The sequence below is a fragment of the Peromyscus maniculatus genome, chromosome 4, assembly GCF_049852395.1.
Source record: "Peromyscus maniculatus bairdii isolate BWxNUB_F1_BW_parent chromosome 4, HU_Pman_BW_mat_3.1, whole genome shotgun sequence".
Taxonomy (NCBI): Eukaryota; Metazoa; Chordata; class Mammalia; order Rodentia; family Cricetidae; genus Peromyscus; species Peromyscus maniculatus.
Genome location: NC_134855.1, coordinates 14,304,335 through 14,316,456, shown reverse-complemented (window position 1 = coordinate 14,316,456; position 12,122 = coordinate 14,304,335).

Sequence of the window (12,122 nt, the reverse complement as noted above, 5' to 3'; positions counted from 1 at the left end):
CCCAAACCCCTCGTTGGCCTTGTCCCTCCCAGAGCCCTGGTGGGTTCTGCGCCTTCTCTGGCTAGGGAGAGCGTCCCGAGCCGGGACCCCATGGTTTGCAAGACAAGGAAGTGCGTGGGGGTGTAGGGAACGGGCACTTAGGGACTACTTCTTGTTCGAAAGTTTACTGAGACCAAAAGTTTGAGCTGGGGCTGCGGAAGGATCAGGCTTTGTGTGTCGCCTCCCTCAGGGACATTTGGTCATGATTTGCATTTCAATAGTGTAGGAGATTCAGGCCCTGTCGGAAGGGCGAAGCTGCTCCGGGAACCAGGTCCATCCCAGAGCTAGATCTGGGGCCGTGGGCAGGAGCAGCTGAAGCCAAGTTTGGGGGACTCCTGGAGCAGGAGTATAGAAGTCGCACCCTAACGGCGTTGGATACGTCCCTGGCCCTGGGGCCCCACTCCTGGGAGCCGTTGGTCTCGGTCTTAGGCATCTGGATGATTGAGACCAGGCACCCCTAGCCATGACTTCCGGAACGCTTGACCTTAAAGGATAGTGGCTTCGCGCCCGCAGCCTCTACAGAAGGGAGCTCGGGGCTCCCCCAAGGGAACTCCCCAAAGGGCCAGTACCTTGCTGAACAAATTGTGCTCTAGCTCCCCAGAAGGAACCCGCGGCTAGACGGTCCACGGTCACTCTTCACACTGGTTCCTGGCCCTGCCCAGCTAAGGTGACCGGCGAAAGTGCAGAATCCCAATACAATGTCTGCTAGCACCCGCGCAGCCTCTCTTACGTGGTTTTCTTTGACCAGGTATCTCTCCACCTCGGTGCTAGACTTGGACATTCTGTGCCAAGCTAGTTAGCTCTGGGCGTCCAAGATGCCTTCCTTGTCCCTGTGCAATCAAAGTTCAATGGAATCTGCAATGGACAACACCCCCCCCCCATCCCGAAACAGGATGGTGAGTGCAACACAGGATATAGCCCCAACTTATATTGTCCTAGGAGGCTCCCAGAGCAGAGGAATGGCTGAAAGGGCCTTAAATACTGACTGGAACCTGGTAGGAGAATTCCTGAGACAGAAAAGCCTAAGGAATTCGGGAATCCAGAATTTGGAAGGCAGCTCTTGCCAAGGGAGACAGAGGTGGACTCAGTTCTCCTGCAGCCCTTGACACACCTGTTTCTAGAGAGCACTCTAAAGGGCCGGTGCGGACAGCTTGTCTAGCCAGCCCCCTCCCCTGCTCCTCTCAGATCGGCCTCAAACCTGGGGGGTGGCAGCATGGGGTCAGTACCCAGGAGAAAAGGCGCCCAGTGCTGCAGAAATATTTATATAACAGATCTGCGGCCCCGGAGAGCCGTTTCCATAGAAGGAAGGGCTGGCTAGCTGTGCAGAGTTCACAGACTCAAGACTCTGCAAGTGCCTCTTCCGAGATGGGCCCTGAAGGCCTCCGGCTGCTGAGGTGTGTGGCAACTATAATATCCCAGCCTTGCCAGCCTGGGCCACCCAGCCTGGCTTGGATACAAAGAAAGCCTCAGCCCTCCGGAGTCTGGGGAGCGGTCCACCGGTCAGGCAGCATCTCCCTACCTGCCATCCTCTCTGCCCATGCGAGCCTGTGTCTCTTCCCTGTGTCTTTGTCCAGCAATGAGTTATATGGCTGCACATCAGACCAACTGATACCAGGCACTCGTTGACTCTCTTTATAGATGGGGGCCAAGCACACGGGCAGGAGAGATGCACACCCTTAGCTACAGAACACTCAGCCAGCTGGGCCGGAGAAAAGGCCTGGGTGGGGGCGGGGCAGGGGCTGAGCTCTTGGCAAGTGGGTGTGAAGCTGTTGCACACAGGAGGCCGGAGGGAGGGAGGGAGATACTGGGTCTCCTCTTCCCTGTCTACCAGGAAACGGGCTTAGAGGGTAAGAAAACCAAAGCCTGGGCAGCCAGGAGAGAGACCTTCCAGAAACCCAGGGAAAATGAGGAAGAGGGTGCCTAGCAAGGCCACCCCAGTGGGAAGTCACTTTTAGCTCCCTGTCTCAGCTTATAATAGGAGCCAGGGTAAGTTTCCCAGTCAGGTAAGGCTTCAGAGCCTGGAGTGAGGAGTGGAGAGGCAGAGTGGCTGGCAGTCACCTCTTCTCTTGGGGCCCACCTCAGACTATTGGTACAGAGAGCCACGGAGGTGTGCATTGGGTCAGTTCCCCTCCTCCATTCCTCCAGATGCCTGCAGGAGCATTGTCAGGACTGCAGGGTATCCTGAAGACCGCCAGCACAAGTCTTTTTTTTTTTCCTCCCCGAAACAGGGTCTCTCTGTGTAGCTTTGGTGCCTGTCCTGGAACTCACTCTATAGACCAGGCTGGCCTCGAACTCACAGAGATCCACCTGGCTCTGCCTCCCAAGTGCTGGGATTAAAGGCATGCGCCACCACTGCCCGCCCCACCAGCATGTCTCAAGAGCAGTGCTCCTGTAGGTAAACCAGAAGGGTTCCCATGCCAGACCCTGGACCCTTCTGAAGCACAGCTGGTCAACACACGGGCCTTCATGGAGCACCTGCTGTATACTCAGCTTCAGGTGCTGTGTGGTACACAGACCTGGAACACTGTAACTACCTGCTTCATGAATACGGACCACCATGGCCTGGTTGTCTTGGAGAGACCAGGTCTGCATGAAGGTATGATGGGCAGCAGCGTCCCCAGGAGCACTGGGTTTCAGGTGCCTTTCCCTCCGGCAGGGTCTCACCTTGGCACTTGAACCCTGCAAGCCCCGGTAAGTGTGAGTGCAGGTAGAATGAGAGGCTCCAGTTCTCAGGAGAGGCTCAGAGATGTCCCTAGGAGAATCACTCCAGGTCAAGCCAGCTCAGGGTACAATCTATGTCTTCATGGTGTCGCCTGGTTGGAGTGATAAAGGAGACAGCCTGGAGGAGGGGGAAGGAAGGGCTGAGTGCGGAGGTGGTCTGCGGTGGTGAGTGTCCTGTCCCGAGTGGAGTGCCAGCAGAGCAGGTAGCTATGAGAACGTTCCAGATCACCGTCCTTGGAATCCAACTGTTTTCAACACTTGGGCTTAGAGATCCAAGAGTGCCCAGCCTAGAGCGTGCTTCTTGCTAACTTCTGTATCCATCACAGTCAGGCTGTGGCCCTGGTGTATCTATTGGCCTCTGAGCTGGATCCCTGGATTCTGAATCTAACTGATTGGCTCACTGTGAGCCTCTCAGGCCTCTGGGCCTCAGTTTCCCTGCTACCAAGTGATCTGTAGATTCCTCTCTACCTTTTGCACTAAACACTGCTTTGAACATTTTCCAGAAGTTTGAACATCTCTTCATATGTGCTTTCAGTGGCCTGAGCTGTGGCTGCAGACAGGCAGGCAGGGGCTGGCTCCCCAGTGACTGGTGTTGGTTATTCCAGCTGTGCCAATGCGAAAGCACATTCCAGGCCCCCTGTCTTGTAAGATGCCCTCCAAGTGCTGGGCCTCCTTCCCTACACCTTTGTCAACCAAGCCTTAGTGTTACCTTGTCTGCTTGGGTCTCTGAGGAAGGGACTGGTCCTGCTGGGTCCCAGAACCAAATGCTCAGGAAGGTTTCCCATTGACCCATAACTAAGGGAGGCTGAAGGGAGGGTACAGAGGTCAGCAGGGAAGATTCAAGAGTTTCTTGCTGCATCTGGCATCCTGAAGAACCACTGATGTACTGACCAGCCCTTTGGCAAGAGACTAGTATCTCCCTGAGCCCATCGACAAGGTCAATGGCTCCTGTGTGTAGCTGGGAGCCTGCCCAGGGCTTCCTGCTGCCCTGGAAGCCTAAGAAGGAGGAACAGCATCCCAGAGGCAGGCCCTGCTGCTCTCCTACTGTGGGGAGGCCCAAGAGTGTGCTGCCCGGGCAAGTCCCTGAGACAGGTACCTAGCTCCCAAGCAGGTGAGCTGCCAAGGCCCACATGAGGTGCACTCAGGCTGCAGGCCTGGTCTACCAGGCAGGTTTGCTATTGTCCTCCCAGAGATAGCCTCGGGCCTGATGACCCATACCCTATCCTCTGAGGGAGGCCATCTGCCTGTCCCCAGGAATTCCCAAACTATTCAAACAGCTTATGGGCTCCTGAAACTTAGTGAGGTGTGTGTGGGGAGGGTAGAGTGTGAGGGGGGCGCATATTCTGAGGAGTGCCTCACTGAAATTTATTCAGGCCCTGAGATCCCCTCAGCTATTCACACAGCCTAGGATGGGGGCCTTTGCTGGTCAGTAATCACTTCTGTTACTTCCTGAGAGCCCCAGGGAAACAGTGCCTGGCTGTGGCGTCATGTGGGTGAGGGTACACTGAGAAGTTGAACCGCCTTGCTCAATTCAGGGGAGCTTAATGGAAGAGGAATCCAAGCAGAATTGGAAAACTGAACCCAGAAACTGTACCTCTGGGCAGGGGCTGGGCCCACAGGAAGCTGTCACCATACTATCCTGCTTATGCTGTGTAGGGTTGTGGAGCCTGGCCAGGCCTCAGGGTCTGCCCACACATCCTCAGAGTCCCAGGATCCTGGGGCCCAAGAACCCCTGCAGCGCTGGGGGGAGGGGAGCCTCCACCCTGCCTGGCCCCCTGCCCACTGGAGCTCAGAACTTTCTCCAAAAAGAAAAGGCCCCAGGGGACGAAACTGTGAGGCTCCGCCCTTCGGGCTCAGTACCAGCTCAGCCTTCACCAGCCGAGGGGACTGAGTCACTGGAAGGGTTGACTCCTTCCTCCTCCCTTCAATCTCTTTTTTCCTTTTTTTTTTTACTCTTCTTTTCTTCTTCCCTCTTCTCTCCTCTCTTCCTTTTTGGTGATAAAAATAGCTGGGAAATTGCCTTTTCAAAAAAGAAAGAAAGAAAGAAAGAAAGAAAGAAAGAAAGAAAGAAAGAAAGAAAGAAAGAAAGAAAGAGAGAGAGAAAGAAAGAGAAAAGTTCACTGTAGTTTTCCTGGGACTGGGTGGGCTTCCCTCTCAAGTCTCCTGCCCCAGCCGAAATCTCTGAGGCCCTGCACCCAGTCACTGCCCACTCTTGCCCTGGCCACAATCCTAGAGACCCCCCTCCCACACACGAATTGGCTTCTCACTGGCCTGGGTTTCCTGGAATTTGCTCCAGACACATTTAGACATGTTTAGAGCTTCCGTCCTCCAGGCTGGCTTCCCCACAGCCCCCTTTTAACAGAAAATGGACCTGGAAATCAGGGCTTGGGTTACAGGGAGAGCTGGAGTTCTGGTGGTAAAGTAACAAGAGCTTGAACAATAGCAGGTACCGCACATCTGTGAGCTATTTTTGGGTCTCTAGAGGGAAGGGTAAAAAAAAATCCAACAATCCTTAAGTAATACCAGAATTCTTCTATATTTTTGCCTTGACAGCTAAGGGGGAAAAAAATTACCCAAAACCAGAGGCACTGCCGAGGGTTGGCGTGGGAATGTTAGTTTAGTCAGTCTTGCTCAGGGCCATTTAAATAAAAACAGGCACCTCTGTGGCAATGCCAGTCAAATGTGCAAGCATGCTTGGTGCTTCTGGGATAGGACCCAGGAAGGGGCTTCAAGATCTTAAGCTGCTTATCACAAGGAACATCTTACCAGTGAACGTCGGTTGGAATAATGAAAAGCAGCAGAGACAGACCACTCCTTGTGGCCTGGAGCTGGACAGAGAGATTTCTCAGCATCTCCTGATACTCAACTCTGAGGCACTGAGGTCTTTGCCACACATAAATCAGAGGAACTGTCACCAGGGGTGGAGGGGGCAGAGCCAACAGACTGCAGTAGGGACTCATATCCCCAGGGGATCCCAGTGACAGGCAAGGCAGAGCTTCTTAGCCCATCCAGGGGACATGAAAACCCTGGGAACCAGGATACCAGGGCTATGCATGCGGGGCCAGGACTCGAGGCTGGTGAGCACGTGCCAGGCACCCGTTGTGCCAGGCTGGGTGCTGACAGCACTTCGGCCAGTTCCCTGCCGAATGGCAGTCTCAGGGGCCGCTTAGAATTTATTGGTCTTTCCACTCTTCTGTTCTCACCCATGAAAAGAATGCTGCTTCCCATCAACTGAATGTGGGGGCGGGGGGTGGGGGGTGGCAGCCCAGGACCTTTCTAGTGAAGGCCAGTGTGTGTGTGTGTGTTTTGAGGGGAGGTTTCCTTGAGTCATTCCTTGATGACATTGAGCAGGCTGGTAAGTCCCTCTAAGCTAAAGTGTGACACTTGGGGACAATGGGAAAGGTGGACTGCTACAAAGAGTCTGACCTGATCCAATCCTCTCGTCCTCAGAGCCCAGACTCCCTCCTCTCCTCAAAGCTGGGGGTCCTGAGTTCAGTCATGGCAACATCTGCTACAAACTCAGAACAGCAAGCCATAGAGCCCCTTCCAGAGAACAGTGAGGCAAAGCAGATGCCGTCTGTACTGAGACCCCCTACGCTCCACCTCCAGAGCCTGGGAGCCTGGGAAGCGGCAAGAACTTGTGGGGGTAGGGGGAGGACTGAGAGAGAGAGCTTCTTGAGTTTTGTAGTACTCTGGGGGACCACAGAACCCAGGGAACCTGAACAAGGTTTGGGAGCCGCAGGCAGCTATGGCCAGGCCGTAGATGCCTTCTCGGCGCCGCTCCATCCATCCATTGGTTGGTCAGGGTTTCTGAGTCCCTCACTGAACTACAGCTATCCTCCCAGGTCAGGGTTTGAAGACCTGATGCCTGGGCCACGAGGCCTCTTCCAGACTGCGTCTAGGAAAAGCCCCAGCATGCAACTGTTGTTGAAGGACTTGCGAGCTGAAAGACACAGAGAAAAAGTTAGACGGAGCATCTTGGGTTTTTAATAAGATCCAGATGGGGGAAGGTTGGGAGCAGGGACAGGGCCTTATTTCAGTATGATAGTATTCTGTGGGTTCAGAGTCTGTTTTTTGAACCTCTTCCTGATGAGCTGGGTTCTGGGTGCTTGTGACCAAGACAGAGACTCTTTTTGGTGGAGCTTCTAGAAGGAGGAAGGAAGACAGAAAGCAGGTATCTCTAAGGTAAAAGGGACCGAGAGGGTTTGGGGATCAAAATGGGGGTGGGAGAGGAGGAGTACCAGGTGCCATTTAGGGTACGAGGCCCTAAAAAAGTGATGTTTGAATGGAGAACCTAGAAGGTGAGGACAAGGGATGCATGCAGTTCTCTGCTGTCCTGGACCCCATCTGCACATCTATGGGATGGACCTCCAAGTTTGAAGGGACTGAAAACAATGAGTGCTTGAGGGGACTTGAGTCAGGGTAGGCTGGGCCCTATAGTTAAGACCCCACAAAGTCACTCTCCCTAGCTCTGCGTTGGTTCTTCCCACCAGAACCCAGTTCCTCCATTGTCCATTCTTCCAACTCATGGGGTGTTACGAGTTGACGTGTGTCCCTCAAAGACAGGTTGATAGGTTCCCCTGGAATCTGTGTAGCTTTATTTGGAAGAAGGTCCTTATACATCAGAGTGGTCCTCTGCTAAGGCTGGCGGCTTTCGAGGAGAGGAAGAGAAGGCTTCGTGGAGAGGGTAAGGAGGACTTGAGGGAGACAATAACCAGAACCTGCAGGGAGCACCCTGTAGGGAGCACCCTGTAGCGAGTGAGGCTCTGCCATACCTCCAGTAAGGCTATTGGCCCATCTATAATCCCAGTGCTTGGGATGCAGTCAAGAGGATCAATAGTTGACTCTCATCCTTGATTTTATTGGGAAATGGAGACCAGCCCCAGATATAAGGAACCTTGACTCAGTGAAGGAATGAGTGAATGAATGAATAATGTTGTAGTCTCCAGAATTGAGAAGTCATGGTTTTAGGCCACCATGGTCCTGGTAATATGCTGTCCTGGAAGCAGACACAAGGTGATGTATTTTCATGCTGACACTGGTGGCTCTTGAATGTCACAGCTTTGTCCAAGGCTGGCAGGAGTGTGGGGCCAATGGAAGGGAACTGGGCCTTCCTGAAGCTGCCAGGTACCAGGTAAAACAGCATAATGAGATGTCTTAGTGTCTGTAAATCACCCAGTAGGGCAGCATGCTCCGAGACCTGGGTTTCCAAAGACAAGAGCCCTTGGGTCCTGGGCCCCATGGCTTTCTGAAGACACAGAGGCACTGAGTGGCAGACTGTGTCATTGGCTGCTGTGCTGGTCTGACCATCCTCACCCAAGGAAATGAGACACCAGGCAGGCCTGGTTTGGGCACAGATGTCCCGAGGTGGCTTTAAAGGTGGGCACTAAACCAGAGAAGGTAGGGCCAGGCCTACCCTCTAGGCCTCTATCTGAACCTCTCCTCTGTGAGAAAGCCAGTTTAGGCAGGGAAACAAGTTTGTGCTTACTGGTTACACACACACACACACACACACACACACACACATACACACACACACACACACACACACATACACACACACACACACACACACACACCACACCACACACATACACACACACAAACACACCACACACACACACACACACACACCACACATACACACACACAAACACACCACACATACACACACACACACACACACACACACACACACACGGTTGCTCACACTCATAAACCCAGCACTCAGGAAGCAGAGGCAGAAGGATTCAGTCTGAGTTCTCCCCAGAAGCTTCCACAAGTCCAGTGCCTACTCAGGAGTTTGGGAGCTAACTGGCTCTCAGGCTTAGAAGCAAGTCCTGGGACACAGGCCCTCAGCATGGCGTCCAGCAAGCTGATGGTGGTCCTGCTTTATGCCCCAGGCTCCCCATCGTGAAATGGATCTGCTTTTGACACCGAGGGGTAAGTGAGATGATTGTACTCTGTGTACTCACTGCCCTGATACATCTGCGGTCAGTGTTTTTAGTGGACAGCTGAGATTGGGGACCTACAGTGTTCCCCTTCTCTGCATCTGTGTTCAGATTATGTCCAGGAATGGCCAGGCTGTCCAGCATGAGGGACCAGGATGAGTACAGAGCCTGTTTTCCAGAGCCATTGCTCAGTCAGGGTATGTGGGAAGGGCCTTGGCCCAAAGTCTGTCACAGTGACACTGTGTCCATCCCTTCCTTGCTTGGCTATTGAGGCCAGTCAGGGGCCTGCCATAATGGCTGCCTCAGGACCATGAGCCCCCTTCCCACCTGGCTAAGGGACACCCCCCTCTCCAGTTGAGGACATTTACCCACCCGTCCCTTGCCCACTTCCTCAATCCAACCAGCTGTAGCTGTGGCTGTGGTTGGTGGCTCCTTAGGGAAACGGCCGCCCAGTGCTCTCCCACATGCTGAGCTGTGCCTGCTGCCAGAGTCCTAGGGCCACCAGGTGTTTCCGCAGACCCAGGCGCTTGGGAGGACTCGGGGCCTCACCATGGGGTCAGAGGTGCTGGGGGCCCCACAGCCAGACTGCAGGTTTTGTTTGCTCTTAGAAGAAGAAAGCTTCCTCTGGGGTGTGGGGAGAGCCTGCCCTGGGGTGACTCTCTACCACCTGTCCCTGCTTAGCTGAGACCCTGACCGTTTAGACAGGAGCAGTTGAGAGACAAGAGCAGAGGAAAGGTCCCAGGGTACTGTGACAACCAAGGCAGGAGGGGAGCAGAGTATGGACACAGGGAGACCCCGTTGGATTGCTTGGATGGAGGCAGGGAGACAGGCAATGGGACCTCATCCAGATGTGGACGGCGACCAGCTGTGAATGAGTGTGACCTTGGGTTCACCACGCTGGGTATAAGAATCAGGATCTAGAGCATCCTCTTATACTAAGAACAGTGAGTACCAGGATGTCCTGCTTCTGCAGCTGCCTAGAGTACACAGCAAACCAGCCCTGGGGAGTCCTTTGGGTCCCTAACCTCCATCCCTCTGTCCTTTTCTTGGTTCATCTCAGGAAGGAGGTCAGTTTTCAGGAGTGTCTTATTTCTTTAGCTGTAGTAAGGAAGACTTTTCCCAGGATGCCAGGCTCAGTTAGGAAGGGCAAACCTGAGTGGAAAAGGGAGTGTTGGAGACTGTCCCCCACCTCCCTGACAGGAGAAGCCTGGGTCCCAGGCCTGTTCTCCCAGGAGCCAGACTTTGTGGACACTCACTAAGTGCCCATGGAAACAGTACATACTTTCTTTCTCCTGCACTCTCCCATGGGTGGGCCAAAGATATAAATCACAATGTGTGCCTTTGCCAGACATGGTGGAGCCCACATTTAGTCCCAGCACTTGGAGGCAGAGGCAGATGGATCTCTGACTTAGAGGTCAGCCTGGTCTACAGAGTGAGTTTCTGGACAGCCAGGGCTATACAGAGAAACCCTGTCTTGAAAAACAAAACAAAACAAACAAAGACAATGTGTTTAAAAGTATGGGCTAGGGCGGGCCTCCATGGATAGAGGGTAGAGTGCTCGCCTAGGAAGCCCAAAGCTCTCCATCCCCCCACACTGCATAAATGATAAACTGATTGTGGTAACACACACCTGCACTTCCAGCTTTTGGGAAGTGGAGGCAAGAGGATCCCAAAATCAAGGTCCTCCTTAGCTCCATAGTCAGTTCAAAATCAGCCTGAGATATATGAGACCCTGTCTAAAAGTAAAAATAAAAGAAAAAAAAGAAAAGTTTAGATTATTTCAGCCGTGGTATCTGACCACGTCTGCTTGGGAAACCTTGCCTGAATTTGAGCTGAACATGCAGTGATTAAAAGAGTAAGGCAGGTACCTCACAGTTTGTCCTTCCTAGTTCACTGAACCCTTTTCCTGATAGTCTCTGAGTCCTGACCTCTGGGTGGCCTCCCCACCCCCACCCCTGCTCACCTGAAGTTCGCTATTGGGATAGTAGACAGCCCCCACCCCCACCCCTCCTATCCTCTACTGTCAGTTTGGGGGACTCCCAGTCCTGGCCCTGCTCAAGGTCCTGGCTCTGAGCACCAGCCCGGGAGTCACACACTGCTCAGAGGCCCGCACAGGTAGCTAGGAAGGTGGGCTCGGGTGGCTAGTGCCCACGGCAGACTGCTCCTTTGCTCCCTCAAGCTTGGGGGAGGCTTCCTATGAGAGGGGCAGCCACGCTGGGCTGGGCTGCTGGAGAGGACTGAGCCCCCAGGGTCCAGGCTAGAGTCAGATGTGAGATGAGCCTACCTCTGCCGGCCCCTCTGCCCGACAGCGCTGTGACCTGGGAGAGAGACGACAATGGACTCTGACAACCAGCCCCGACCATCCAGATCCAGGCTGGCCTCTGAGACACAGTAAACAGGAAAACCCATAGAGGCTGGAGGTCCTGAGAGAAAGGAAGGAGCAGGCCAGAGGCATCACAGAGCTTGTGAAGTCCACAGGAAACAGTGACTTCCCTGTGCTGTGTCCGCCACCTGGGAGTGTCAGCTGTCAGGCCAGCACAACAGCTCTGCCCGTGGGTACCTCTCCGAAGGCCACAGCCTGGGTCGCACAGCAGAGTTGCCTCAGCATCACAGACAAAGCCAGGGTTTCTGGCTGACTCCCTGAAGCTCTGGGGCCTGACCTCTCAGTACACGCCTCCACTCCAGGTAGCCTCAGCCACAGGGTTCCTTCAGCATATGCCAGGATTCTGGTCCAGCCTGCTCTAGACCCCCCACCAGAGCTGTGTGGGGAAACTGAGGCCCTGTAGTGGAAGGCAGCCAAGGTCACCCTGAGGTTGCTGGTAGATGTCTGTCTGTCTCTGGTTGGAGCTTGCTATGGATGACAAAGCTCCAGGAGGGCCAGGGTTGGGGCCCAGGGGTAAAGCATTCGCCTAGTATGACCAAGGCCCCGAGTTACATCTCCAGCAGCACCACTAAACAAACAAAAAGCCCTGGGATATTTTAAGCAGATCCTGAAGACCCAAATCGTCCACCAGAAATATGAGCTTGTCATGTGGGTCTGATAGCGTGAGAACTCCTTAGAATTGTGCAAGCTGAGCAGTATAAGGCCCAAGGAGACTGTCAATCCTGAGCAGTTGAGTCCCCGCTGCAGTAAGGGCCTGGCAGTTTTCTCTTTTCACCCAGCTGGTTCCCAGATTCACTCCAGCGATCGTGGGTAGTGAGAGGCATTAGAGGCCCAGGCACCATGACCTGTGGGTTCCACTTCTGGGAGTTCCTCCTGAGGAAGCATCGTGGGAGCCAGAGAGCTGGCCGCTGCAGGGACCCCGGGAGGTGTTATTTATAACCCCAGACCTGGAAAGGGACCAAATGTGTGGAGCGGGGCGGCGCCATCCAACTAAGCAGTGGGCTGCTGACAGTAACCAGTGACGCCTG